This window comes from Lactuca serriola, chromosome 6 (assembly GCF_051521515.1).
Source record: "Lactuca serriola cultivar US96UC23 chromosome 6, Lser_US96UC23_V15, whole genome shotgun sequence".
NCBI classification, from domain to species: domain Eukaryota; kingdom Viridiplantae; phylum Streptophyta; class Magnoliopsida; order Asterales; family Asteraceae; genus Lactuca; species Lactuca serriola.
This window is the reverse complement of record NC_136413.1, coordinates 171,887,285-171,900,617: the sequence shown is the minus strand read 5'-3', so window position 1 is coordinate 171,900,617 and position 13,333 is coordinate 171,887,285.

The window sequence follows — 13,333 nt, the reverse complement described above, 5'->3', positions numbered from 1 at the left end:
TAAAATCTATTTGTAAGTTATTTATTTATATTAGAAATATGTTTTCCAATACAAGATGTATATAAAATAATATTAATTGATTAGAAAATAAATTATTTGGTAGCAATTAATGTTAAAATGAAAATTTAAAATCATAAAAGATGCATATTTTGATTAATTAAGATGTAAATCATAATCCATTTTTACAAAAAAAAATGTTGTTTGAAAATGAAAAAACAAGGTAAAAAACTCATTTCCATTTCATTACTTAATACAATCAAACAAGAGAAATGATTATCAAAAACATTTCTCTAGTGGATTCTCAGTTCTACCAAACAAGGGAGTCAATTCCCTTTCTCTAGCTTAATTCTCTTTCTCTGCATTTCCATTCTCTGTTGCAATTCCATTTCTCTGTACCAAACGCACCCTTAAAGTAAACACAATAATTTTTAGTTATATTGCTAGGTATTTAATACTTGGTAAATAAAATGTTTCATAAAGTGGGGTAACATAACAATGACTCTTAGATATATGTAGAAAGAACAAAATCACATTTATTTACTCATGCCAACTTAATTTGTAAGAAAAGACCATGTAAAAGAGAAATCACCTACTCAGTTTATTAACCTAAGGAAAATGTCAAAAAGATCGTATATTTTATAAAAATGAATAATTATGTCCTAAAACTTTCAAATCAAGATAAAATCACCTCTAATACCCTTTTTTGTTTCTTCAATTAGCCTTCACTTTTACATTCTTTGTTGGTCATTTCCAAGTCTCCATATGTTTGTACTATCTGATAGGTTTTATAGGTTATAATTCATACCATGAAATGAAATAACTTAACCCTTAAGTTCACATGCAATTTATTTGGATCTAAGTTTTCTCTATTGATAACAATAGTCTATGAACATCAAGAACCTTAAGAAACCCTACAATAATCGAAAATTACAAGGTATTAGGGTTTACATACATTTTGATTATTATAGAAAATAATCAAGTTGATTCCTTTCTTCAAATGTCTTGGAAAGCAAGCACTAGAAATCCAATGCCTCTAATGGTTTGTAGCAAACCCTATTTAATTAGAAAACTTGAATAGGATCCCAATGGTCCTATTTATAACTGATACAAGGAGCGTTGGAAACCTTAATTTGAATATAATACTATTATTTCAAATTTGGTAATTATCCAACTCCTTAGTTATCTTTAATGATTAATCTAAAACCCTTAAGAGACTTCCAAAAACCGTCCATGACCGATGGAAGGTTTTGGAACCTCTCTTGTTCAACTATTGAATAATTACAGCTTAAGTCCCTACACTTTTAATTAATCTCACAATTAATTCTAATTAATTTTTGATTAATTTTTAATTAAGTAATACTATTTCTAACTAATATATTAATCGCATAATATATTAACAAATTATTTATTGCTATTTATTAATCATATATGTAACACTTCTCCCAAGTATTATTTGATTTTTTCCAAGTTTTAGGAATTTGATGATGGGACTCGACGAGTTGTATCACCGACTCGTCGAGTAGAGGACTTTTCAAGGACGCGGGTGTTGGAATAGTGTCTAAGGCTGCAACTATATTAGGCAACTTTTTGACCCGATTGTGCATGGTCCTTTTGGGTTGCCTTCACCATAGCAACTTGGTAGGATGATTTATTATGAGAGAATAAATATTATTAATATATTATGACAATAATATAAGGAATAATAATATTGTTATTTGATTAATATAAGTCATAAATTAATTAGGATTAATTTGGTGACTTAAAGAGATTAATTAAATAAGAGGGTATAAACTGTCAATTGTTTGATAGTTACACTTGAGACTGTAAATCCTTATTGGATGAAGGGTGGACGGATTCTAGGGCTAGGGATAGCCTCAAATCGTCCAATGCTTATCTAAGGAAAGGATTTGGATTGCTTTAAGGAAAGATTATCCAACTAGGGTTTAAGGTGAAACCCTTAAGGAGTCTACAAGTATAAATAGACCCCATGGCCAAGGGAAATCGGCATCTCATCTAAAGTAGAGAACCCCTGACCGATTTCCTACTACCCTCTCTCTCTCAAATCATCTTCTTTGCTATTTGGTGTTTGTAAGCCATTAGAGGAGTGACAATTGTGACTCTAGAGCTCCAAGACAACAAGATCAAAATAAGAGATTCAAAGGTAAAATTCTAGATCTGATTTTGTATTGTTCTTATACTTAATTAGTTGTTAGAAGTCTTGGATTCAAAGCATGTTTAATTAGAAAGCCTAGATCCAAGCATTAGGGTTTTGCATGCGCACATAGGAAAGTTCTTATGGCTAAAACCCATCAGTGGTATCAGAGCCTAGATTGGTTTCTATTAAATTGTTGCTTGTTTGTTTGAATCTTGTTTGCAAAATTCGAATTTTGTGTCTCTGTGTCATGAACTCGACGAGTTGGTCTGACTCGACGAGTCCAGTTGGGAACTCGACGAGTTCGAGCGTCAGGAAGGGCCAGATTCGGGATTTTTTCATATTTATCTTATGGAAACTTGCCTTTATCATATTAGATCAATCTTAATCCGATTTTCTGATATATATGACTATAATCTTGATCTAATTAAAGATATTTATCAAATAATAAAATATTTAATTTCCTTATGTGATAATTAATTAATTATTTTGATTAAATTGGTAATTATCTTGCAAGAAATCTTTAAAAAAATCAAATATGGATAATTATGGAATTAATTGTTAATAAAGATTATTTGATATTTGATCCTCCATGTTTTAAATGTTTAAAACTTGTCCTCAAGTTTTGAAATTTATGTTTTTTGATTAAAAGTTTTAATTTAGACAATTTAAATTTCAAACCCTAGATTTTTCAAAAGTTTAAAATACAACCCTATACTAATATAATATTACAACATTAATATATATATATATATATATATATATATATATATATATATGTATAACTAAAATGCTAGTCTTACCGTTAGTAGGCCTCATTCACGAAGCTGATCTATAAGGTGTGTATAAGGTTGCGGCCTATAAAATGGCGCTTAAGGGGTGTACACTCACACCCACCGCTTGCTTGATCAGTGGAGGGTCGTTAGCCGAACGGGTAGGATAGGGAAACCTCATCCTCTCATTAAAAGTATAATATGAAATACAAAGTAACTACATATTTAAAATTTTTTTTCCCAATCTTAGTTACTTTAGGAAAAGTGAATTGATGCAATCCCATGAAATTACACTTTGCACCCTTGCTAAGAAGTTAGTGGAGCGTGTGTGGTTTACCGGCACACTAATTGGTTCTAAGCAAAGGTGGCAAAGGGTGATTCATTGTTTATCATAGTTCGATGGATCGTGTGTGGTTTACCGAATAGGTGATCATTACAATGAAGGCACCATGTGAATTTGCATGGTAATTCACACCCGCTTTGTGATCCTCAGTATCTCAGTCACAAACAAGAGGGGCATATCGAGATTTAAACATGCCATTGAATAGTTTCAATGAATCTCATCCGAACCTAGGAATTCTCAATACATTTAGGACTTAAAGTTATGTTTTTATGGTGGAGAATTAGTGAATCGTCATTCACTTACCTTCATATTATTTTCATGTTGGATTACGGCGTCCCTTTTCTAATATGTAAATATTGTTGTTGGATCCTAGCCCTAATTTTTCTTATTGGGTGATAATTAGGGATTCATATTCTAATCTATCTTTGTCCTTTCTATTTGTAGATGTCGAACGCAAACAACGCTGCTGCTAGTTCTTTCACATTGATGAGCCTTTGTCAAAAGGTCACTTTCGATGGGACGAACTTTAGCAAATGGATAAGATACATTCGCACCATTGCTCGCTATGAGGATAAGGAGTATGTCCTCGATGAGAAGCTCGAGAAAATTAACCCTGAAATCGCTACTCCGGCTGAAATGACCGCTTTTGAAACTCATGAGCGCGATGCAACGAAGGTACATTGCATCATGATAGCCACCATGATCTCTGAATTCCAAAAGTCCTATGAGGACATGTAACTGTACGAGATGCATCAAGACTTATTGGAGAGATACCACCAAAATGCGAGACAAGAGCGTTATGAGATTTTCACTAACATGATTTCCGCTAAGATGGGTCATGGAAAGTCTCTTACCGTGCACCTGCAAAAGATGCAAAGGTATGTTGACCGCCTTCGCAAGTTAAATGTTGACTTTGGGGAAGACTTGGTGCGACATCCCTAATTTCACGGCCAGAAAAGACCGATTTGTTTATGGTTTGTTTTTTTTTAAATCAGAGTAATCGTTTAAAGAAAACTGTTGCGGAATTTGTTCCCAAAAACAAAAAATATGATAACCATTTATCCAAACATTTCTCAAAGAGAATGTATTTTCATTAAATAATAAAACCTTGGGATGTCATGTTCGATACAGACCAAAAGCATAAACAATATAAAATAGACCTTACAATAGCTATTTATGACTACTGATCTATAATCCAAAATCTCTCGTTAAGTCCGCCAACTTATACACTTGTGCCATTACCTGTAATGAAAAGAAAACTGAGTGGGTCAGGCTTGGGAGCCTGGTGAGCATATAGGGTTTTCAACCCACAATAATATAATTATTATATTTAATCAGCAAACAATCAACCCAATTACCCATCCCCATTATCTTCTTAAGGTTTTACCCTAAGAACCAACTATCCTTCATTCATTTATTCGTAAGGAATTGGCACGAATTCCATTGCTGCCAAAGTTTATTTATCAAGTACTAAATCCATAGTTATCAGGTGCTAACTCCATAGTCACCAAGGTTCACTTAACAAGCGCTAACTCCATAGTCGCCAAGGCTTACTCAACAAGCGCTAACTCCATAGTCGCCAAGGTTTACTCAACAAGCGCTAACTCCATAGTCGCCAAGATTCATCAAATAGGCATGAAGTCACATCGTCGCCAAGGTTTATACAATAGGCGCTAACTCCATAGTCACCAACTATCCCATCTACCCAAGTTCTACTCAACATTTTCGTAGATATAAATACTTACACAGTTTAAATCATTTAACACTTGTATAAAACATCAATTCCACACCCATCTCAAATAGACAAATAATATATAAACACATAGCACGTATTTCATAGCAAATACTTCATATTTATGTGTTAGAAGAAAGTAACTACACACTCACGCATATAAACAACAATATACTTAATACACTCAAACCATACTTGTATTATTATCGTGTTTATGAAAGGTAGTATACACTCACTTGATCAGAAGATGATCAGACAGCACTACGGCTTGCAGAAGTAGTATATCTCCGCAGATCTGGAAGATCTTCACAAAAATTGAACTTCTCACGGGCAGAGCTTCGGCTCGGGAATCACGCTCTTCGGGATTCTCGGGGCTTCAGATCTTGCTTCGAGACTCGGGATTGATACCGGGGCTTCGGGACACTTCGGGCACGCAAAACGATGCAAAACGGGAGAGAGAAGAGAGAAAAAGAGCAAATGAGCCGGCTGCCCTCGCATCCTATTTATAGGAGGCTGGAGCCTCGGAGTACGCGGGGCGTACGTGTCCGAAACGTCACTGCATGCGTCATCCGAAGAACTCGAGTGCGAAGGTCGTCATGCTTCGCTGTACGCGGGGCGTACTTCGGATGACTCCGATGACTCGTCTTCGGATAATACCGGGATTTAATAATTAAATTTAATTATTAATTATTTAATAAACTTCGAAAATTCATATCTTCTTCATACGAACTCCGTTTTCAACGTTATTTATATCCACGCGTAGGTGAGACTACGCTCTACGACTTTCGTTTAGACTCCGTCGGTTAATTTTGAAATTTATTTTTATTATTTATTTTTAACAGGCCGGGACTGAAAATTTCGTTATAAATTCATAACTTCTTCGTTTGACGTCCGTTCTTGCCTAACTTTTCATCATTTCGCTACTAACAACGAGATCTTCGATTCTCGTTTAGATCGCTAAGGCTAAATATCACTCTAACGTAAATTCACTTTTTACGTCATTCAACGTTGTGCCGGTTCTGTCGCGAAACTTCAACAAGTCATAACTTCTTCGTTGTAACTCGGATTTTGGCGTTCATTATATGCACGGAAACCTTGTAACAAATACTAAAACTTAGTTAGGATTATTCATCCTAAAATATCTTCAATCAAAAAGTCATTTTTGACGCTTATCGTCTCTAAATTGACTAGCCCTGATCTACGGGCGTTACACTTGGCGATCGACATGGTGCTTCACTCTTTGCCTCCGAGCTACAATCAATTTAGGATGACCTACCACATGAACAAAGAGGAGGTCACCCTAAGCAAACTCCAAGGTCTCTTGAGGGTCGCTGAGAGCAACTTCAAGGACAAGTCTGTTGCACCAACTCCCAATCCGCCTGCTGCTCCTGCCTTGGCTATTGGACAAGGAAAGGGAAAGAAGAGGAAGGCTTCATCTAAGAACTATCGTAAGGTTAAAGCCCAAGATGGTGCCTCCTCTAGTGGGACCAAGGTTGATCCTACTAAGCCCTGCCCTAACCCAAAGGAGTCAGAGTGCCACCACTACCACAAGATAGGACATTAGAAGAGAAGCTGCCCAGAGTACCTGCAAGCCATCAAGGAAGGAAAGATCAAGCCGTCTTTCGCAGGTATATACACAATCAAATCTAACGATTCATCTCATGCTATTTCTTGGGTTCTTGATACCGGTTGTGGTTACCACATTTGTTCTAATGTGCAGGGACTAAAAAGAAGTAGGGATGTGGAGGCTGGAAGAATAAATCTAATCATGGGGAACAGAAGATCGTCGCCTGTGACCAAGATTGGAGTGTATTCTTTAGTGCTTAGGGATAGTTTAAGTTTAGATTTGAACAATTGTTGCTATTCGCCAAAAATGGCTAGAAACATCATTTCATTTCATGGTTTGTTTAGACAAGGTTTTAGATTTTCTTTTAATAATGAGAATGGTTCTATTTTAGCTTATCTAAATGGTGTCTTTTATTTTGAAGCTATACCATGTAATGGAATATATGAAACAGTTATGATTGTTGATAACTTAGGAAACGATGTTTTGAACATAGATTCTTCCAATAGTATGGATAGAGCATCCTTGTGGCATTGTCGTCTTGGACATGTCAACAAGAAACACATAGCCCAACTCCAAAAGGATGGAGTGTTGGAGTCATTCGACCTTAGGGAAGATGACACGTGCGAGTCTTGTTTACTTGAAAAGATGACTAAGTCACCTTCACAAGTACTTGCGAAAGGTGTGAGGGTCTATTGGACCTAATACATACCGATGTATGTGGACCGTTTAGATCAACCACGAAGGATGGGAACCGCTTCTACGTGACTTTTACCGATGACTATAGTAGATATGGGTATATCTATTTAATCAAGCAAAAGTCAGAAACTTTTGAAAAGTTCAAAGAGTTCAAGAATGAAGTGGAGAATCAATTGGGCAGGAAAATCAAGATGCTTTGATCCGATCGAGGAGGAGAGTACCTAAGTCTTGAATTCCACGATTATCTCAAGGAGTGTGGAATAGTTTCACAATTGACGCCACTTAGGACACCACAATTGAATGGTGTGGCAGAAAGGCATAATCGAACCTTGCTGGACATGGTTCGCTCTATGATGAGTCGTGCTTCACTACCTATCTCTTTTTGGGGGAATGCCTTAGAGACTGCCGCCCATATCCTTAACCGAGTCCCTACTAAGAAGGTTGCCAAAACACCTCACGAGATGTGGACAGGGAAAGCTCCCTCGTTAGCACATATCAAGGTTTGGGGTTGCGAGGCTTTCGTAAGACGAGATACTCACGACAAGCTCAAACCTCGTAGTGAGCGATGTATTTTCATCGGCTACCCGCAGAAATCCTTTTGATATCTCTTCTATAGACTGAAGGACAATGTTGTCTTTGTTGCAAGGAGAGGGGTTTTCCGAGAGCGAGAACTCATAGACCAAGGAGACAGTGGGAGGCAAATCGAGCTTGAAGAGATTCAAGAGTCGATAGATGAAGGAACCTCTACCGCTGGCACTTAACCCGAGGAGGAAACTCCGGTTGAACCGATTGACGAGTCCTTACCTCTTAGATGTTCCGATAGAGTTAGAGTTCAACCCCAGTTTTATGGTTTTCATATTACTACCGAAGGGGACATGTATATTAGTGATGGTACACTAATAAACCTTGATGAACCTAATAGCTATAAGGAAGCCATGGCAGGCCCGGAGTCTGTGAAATGGAAAGAGGCAATGGATAGCGAGATCCAATCCATGTATGATAACCAAGTTTGGAATTTGGTTGATTATGTGCCCGGACGTAAGACCGTTGGGTGCAAATGGATCTTCAAGAAGAAGACCGACGTGGATGGAAACGTACACACATATAAAGCGCGATTGGTTGCGAAGGGCTTTACTCAAACTCCCGGAGTTGACTATGATGAGACCTTCTCACCAGTTACGAAGATAAAATCTATTAGAGTGATGCTAGCGATTGCCGCATTTCATGATGATGAGATTTGGCAAATGGATGTCAAGACCGCTTTCCTTAACGGGAAGTTGGCTGAGGATGTTTACATGGCTCAGCCAGAGGGGTTTGTGGATCCGAAGCATCCGAATAGAGTGTGTAAGCTTGAGAAGTCCATTTATGGACTTAAGCAAGCGTCTCGCAGATGGAATCTTTGCTTCGATGAGAAAATCAAAGAGTTTGGATTTGTACGAAGCGAAGATGAATCGTGTGTATATGTCAAAGCCAGTGGGAGTATAGTAAGCTTTCTCGTCCTATATGTCGATGACATATTACACATAGGAAACGACATCCCAACTCTGCAGGAGGTTAAGTCCTGGCTCGGGAAGTGCTTCGCTATGAAGGACCTCGGAGAGGCTTCTTATATTTTGGGAATAAGGATAGTAAGAGAGAGAAGTAAGAAACTAATAGGACTTAGTCAGAACACTTACTTAGATAAGGTACTGAAACGTTTTAGGATGGAAAACTCGAAGAAGGGAGAATTACCAATACAAAGTAATGCCAAGTTGAGTAAGACTCAAAGTCCGAGTACCGAAGCAGAAATAGCAGAAATGAGCCGAGTACCATACGCTTCCGCAGTTGGCTCAATCATGTACGCTATGACTTGTACTCGCCCTGATGTAGCCTTTGCTTTGAGCATGGTTAGTAGATATCAAGGGAACCCTGGCAGAGCTCATTGGATTGCGGTGAAGAATATCCTTAAGTACCTTCGGAGGACGAAGGAATAGTTCTTAGTCCTCGGAGGGAGTGATGACTTGAAGGTGCGAGGGTATAGTGACGCCAGCTTTCAGACCGACAGGGACAACTACCGTTTGTAGTCGGGCTTGGTCTTTACCCTGAATGGAGGAGCAGTGACATGGAAAAGTTCCAAACAGGAAACCGTAGCTGATTCAACGTGCGAATCAGAGTACATTGCAGCGAGCAAAGCGTCGAAGGAGGCAATATGGCTGAAGAACTTCATCGGTGATCTTGGAGTTGTACCTGCCATAAAGGAGCCCATGGAGATTTTCTGTGATAATGAAGGAGCGGTTGCCTTGACCAAGGAACCGAGGGATCATGGTAGATCTAGACATATCGACAGAAAATATCACTTTATTAGGCATCGTGTAGAAGAAGGACAACTCGTAGTGAAGAGGATATCATCAGAAGATAACCCAGCAGATCCGCTTACGAAGGGACTGAGTAGAGTTAAGCACTTGCAGCATGCTAGGAGTATTGGGCTGAAGGATGATATTAGCATAGATTAGATAGTAGTAGAAACGTGTAATAGATAAATGTAATTAACATTTGATGATTAAATAAAGGAGTTTTATTTATGAGTAATGTTACTGTCTTATGTTAATTGTTTAACTATTGTTTCGTTTTTGCATGTTTTGACTCTAGAATAATTGAGTTTATTAAGAATAATCGAATTATTCAAATTGTCCACAATCGTTCATATGTTGGAAGTAGGTATGAATGAAGATTGTCGTGAATTGGTGCGTAGATTGTCTAAATGGTATTAGACATAGCAAGAGATTGCTGCGACGTTCATGAGTGCTTATGAACTAGTTTTGAGCATTGGAACAAACCCGCGCTTGCTGGAATCACCTTATGGAATATGATATAAAAGGGTGATCGCAAGACGATAATATAATATAGTCTTAAAACCTAGATATATGGTTTTTTATTTGTTAATTGGTTGTACATTGATGATGCGAAAACGCATCAGTAACTCGGTGTTATAAAACACATTGTTGTGTATAGTTGATCAATGAATAAGTAAATTCATATAAGTCGAAGTTTATCTGTAACTTTTATCCTAAGAAGGTAAAAGCGATATCTCGGCCGCTCGATGATTTGATTTGACTTATGTGCCGGGCCCGGTCAGAACTGAATTGATGTGTTTGATTAAGTTCTATGTCAAATAAATCGGAGATCGAGAAACCTAAATGCTTGACTAATCATTCCATAGAATTGTCAGCGTGATATCTAACAGATGACTATACAATCCCTTATCTAAAGGACAAGATTGATTAGATCAGAATTTGACAGCGTCTTTGAGAGCTACGATTGCAAATCGAATTGTACTTGTGCATATAATTGCTAGACTTATCAAAGTGGGAGACTGTTGGAATAGTGTCTAAGGCTACAACTATATTAGGCAAGTATTTGACCTGATTGTGCATGGTCCTTTTGGGTTGCCTTCACCATAGCAACTTGGTAGGATGATTTATTATGAGAGAATAAATATTATTAATATATTATGACAATAATATAAGGAATAATAATATTGTTATTTGATTAATATAAGTCATAAATTAATTAGGATTAATTTGGTGACTTAAAGAGATTAATTAAATAAGAGGGTATAAACTGTCAATTGTTTGATAGTTACACTTGAGACTGTAAATCCTTATTGGATGAAGGGTGGACGGATTCTAGGGCTAGGGATAGCCTTAAATCGTCCAATGCTTATCTAAGGAAAGGATTTGGATTGCTTTAAGGAAGGATTATCCAACTAGGGTTTAAGGTGAAACCCTTAAGGAGTCTACAAGTATAAATAGACCCCATGGCCAAGGGAAATCCGCATCTCATCTAAAGTAGAGAACCCCTGGCCGATTTCCTACTACCCTCTCTCTCTCTCAAATCATCTTCTTTGTTATTTGGTGTTTGTAAGCCATTAGAAGAGTGACAATTGTGACTCAAGAGCTCCAAGACAACAAGATCAAAACAAGAGATTCAAAGGTAAACTTCTAGATCTGATTTTGTATTGTTCTTATACTTAATTAGTTGTTAGAAGTCTTGGATTCAAAGCATGTTTAATTAGAAAGCCTAGATCCAAGCATTAGGGTTTTGCATGCGCACATAGGAAAGTTCTTATGGCTAAAACCCATCAGCGGGATCTACACCCTACTCGACGAGTTGGAAGGCCAACTCGATGAGTAGGCGCTGTAAGGGAAAAACCCGAATTTTAGGGTCTTTACCCTATATAATCTCCTTAAGAGCCTTAAGGTTGACCTTCCATCAACCTCCAAACCCTAAGAACGTATATGATAAACCCTAATCCCTGTTCTCTTTCATTTTGTGAGCTAGAGTGACTTTTGAAGCTTAAGAAGAAGGAGATAGTGAGAAGAAGGAGAATATCCAGAAAACCAAGCCCTCACTCTTGAGCTTGACCATCTTGTGGATTGTTGTAAGTCTTCAAGATTCGATTTTTATCTTAAAATATGGCTAGATATTGAGTTTACTCTTCATTTCCTATCCTTCTTGTTGATTGCATGCATAGGGTTCATAAAGTTTGCAACTTTATGGATCTCTAGGTCAAAATGGTCCCAAGGTAGGCTAGATCTAGCCTTTGGTCAAGCAAGGATGCCATGCAAGGGATTTTAGGATTTATTTCCCTCTTTTTGGCCATTTTGACCTAAGGACATGCATTGGACATGCATGTCCATAAAGCCTCCATCTTTGGAACGTTTTGAGGACTAGAAACTCTTTTGGAAAGGAGGGATTCCAGATCCCAAGAGTTTTGGACCTTATGGAAAAGCTTTAGAGCTTTCCAACCTTTGATAAGGGCCTTAGAGCATTTAGAATGGTTCTGGAGGGGAAAGTTGGAAACTTTATCCTTCAAGACACCTTAGGGCTTCAGATCCAAGCCGTGGAGTCCCTGCATTCGGTGTATCATCATAACAAGCAAACAGGAAGAGGGACTCGGCGAGTTGCCCTAGAAACTCAACGATTTGGATTCGTTTTTCCCCGCCTTCTGGTTATCAAGTGAACTCGTCGATTTGATGAAATAACTCGACGAGTTGGCCAAGGTTTAAGCAAGTTTTCAGGACTCGATAGGAACTCGACAAGTCGCTAGATGAACTCGATGAGTTGAGGTATGGACTATTGACCTTGACTTTGACCAAGGTTGACTCTGAGGGTAATTTTGGGATGATGACAAGTCTATCTTATGATGCTTATAGGCAGTTGAGTTGGAGCAGCACATGGGACGTATCTGATTCTAGCTTGTCAGTTCAGCATTCGTGAGAGGTGAGTCTTCTCACCATACCAATGGGTCTAAGGAACCAAGTCCATCCCATTTTATGTGATGTGATACACTAGCTGTAGTAGAGATATGTGGTATGATAGTTAGCTTTAGCTAAGTGGTATGCTAGTGATTATATGATATTTGTATGGAAGACCCCGGGAGGAGCCCGTGACAATTGGATATAAGACCATGTGGGGGAGCCCATGACATTACTAGGTAAAGACCAAGTGGGGGAGCCCATGGCATGATGTTATAAGACCCTGGGGGGGGGGGGAGCACGACATCCTTATATGTTTATGTATGTGTTATGTAGTATGATAGACACTTCTGTGATATATGATATGCTAGTTGTTTGTGTATGTTATTGCATGGAAGACCCCAAGGGGAGCCCATGGCAATTGGATATAAGGCCACGTGGAGGAGCCCATGACATTCCTAGGTAAAGACCATGTGGGGGAGCCCATGACATGAATGTATAAGACCCTGGGGGAGCCCATGGTATCCTTATATGTTAGTATGCATGGCTTATGTGGTATATGTAGCTTTTATAGCTAACATGATATCTGTGTTGGATTTGGTGTCTAAGCCCATAACTATATCTGGTATGTACTTGACCCGATAGTAGCATGGTCCTTTTGGGTTGCCTTCACTAGTGCAATTCGATAGGATGGACTTTTGAGAATAAGGTTATCGATGATTTATTAATATATTATAAGTATAATATATTAATTGAAAAAAAATATTATTTAATTAGTATTGGTCAAGAATTAATTTGGAATTAATTTAGTGGTCAAAAGAGACTAATTAAAT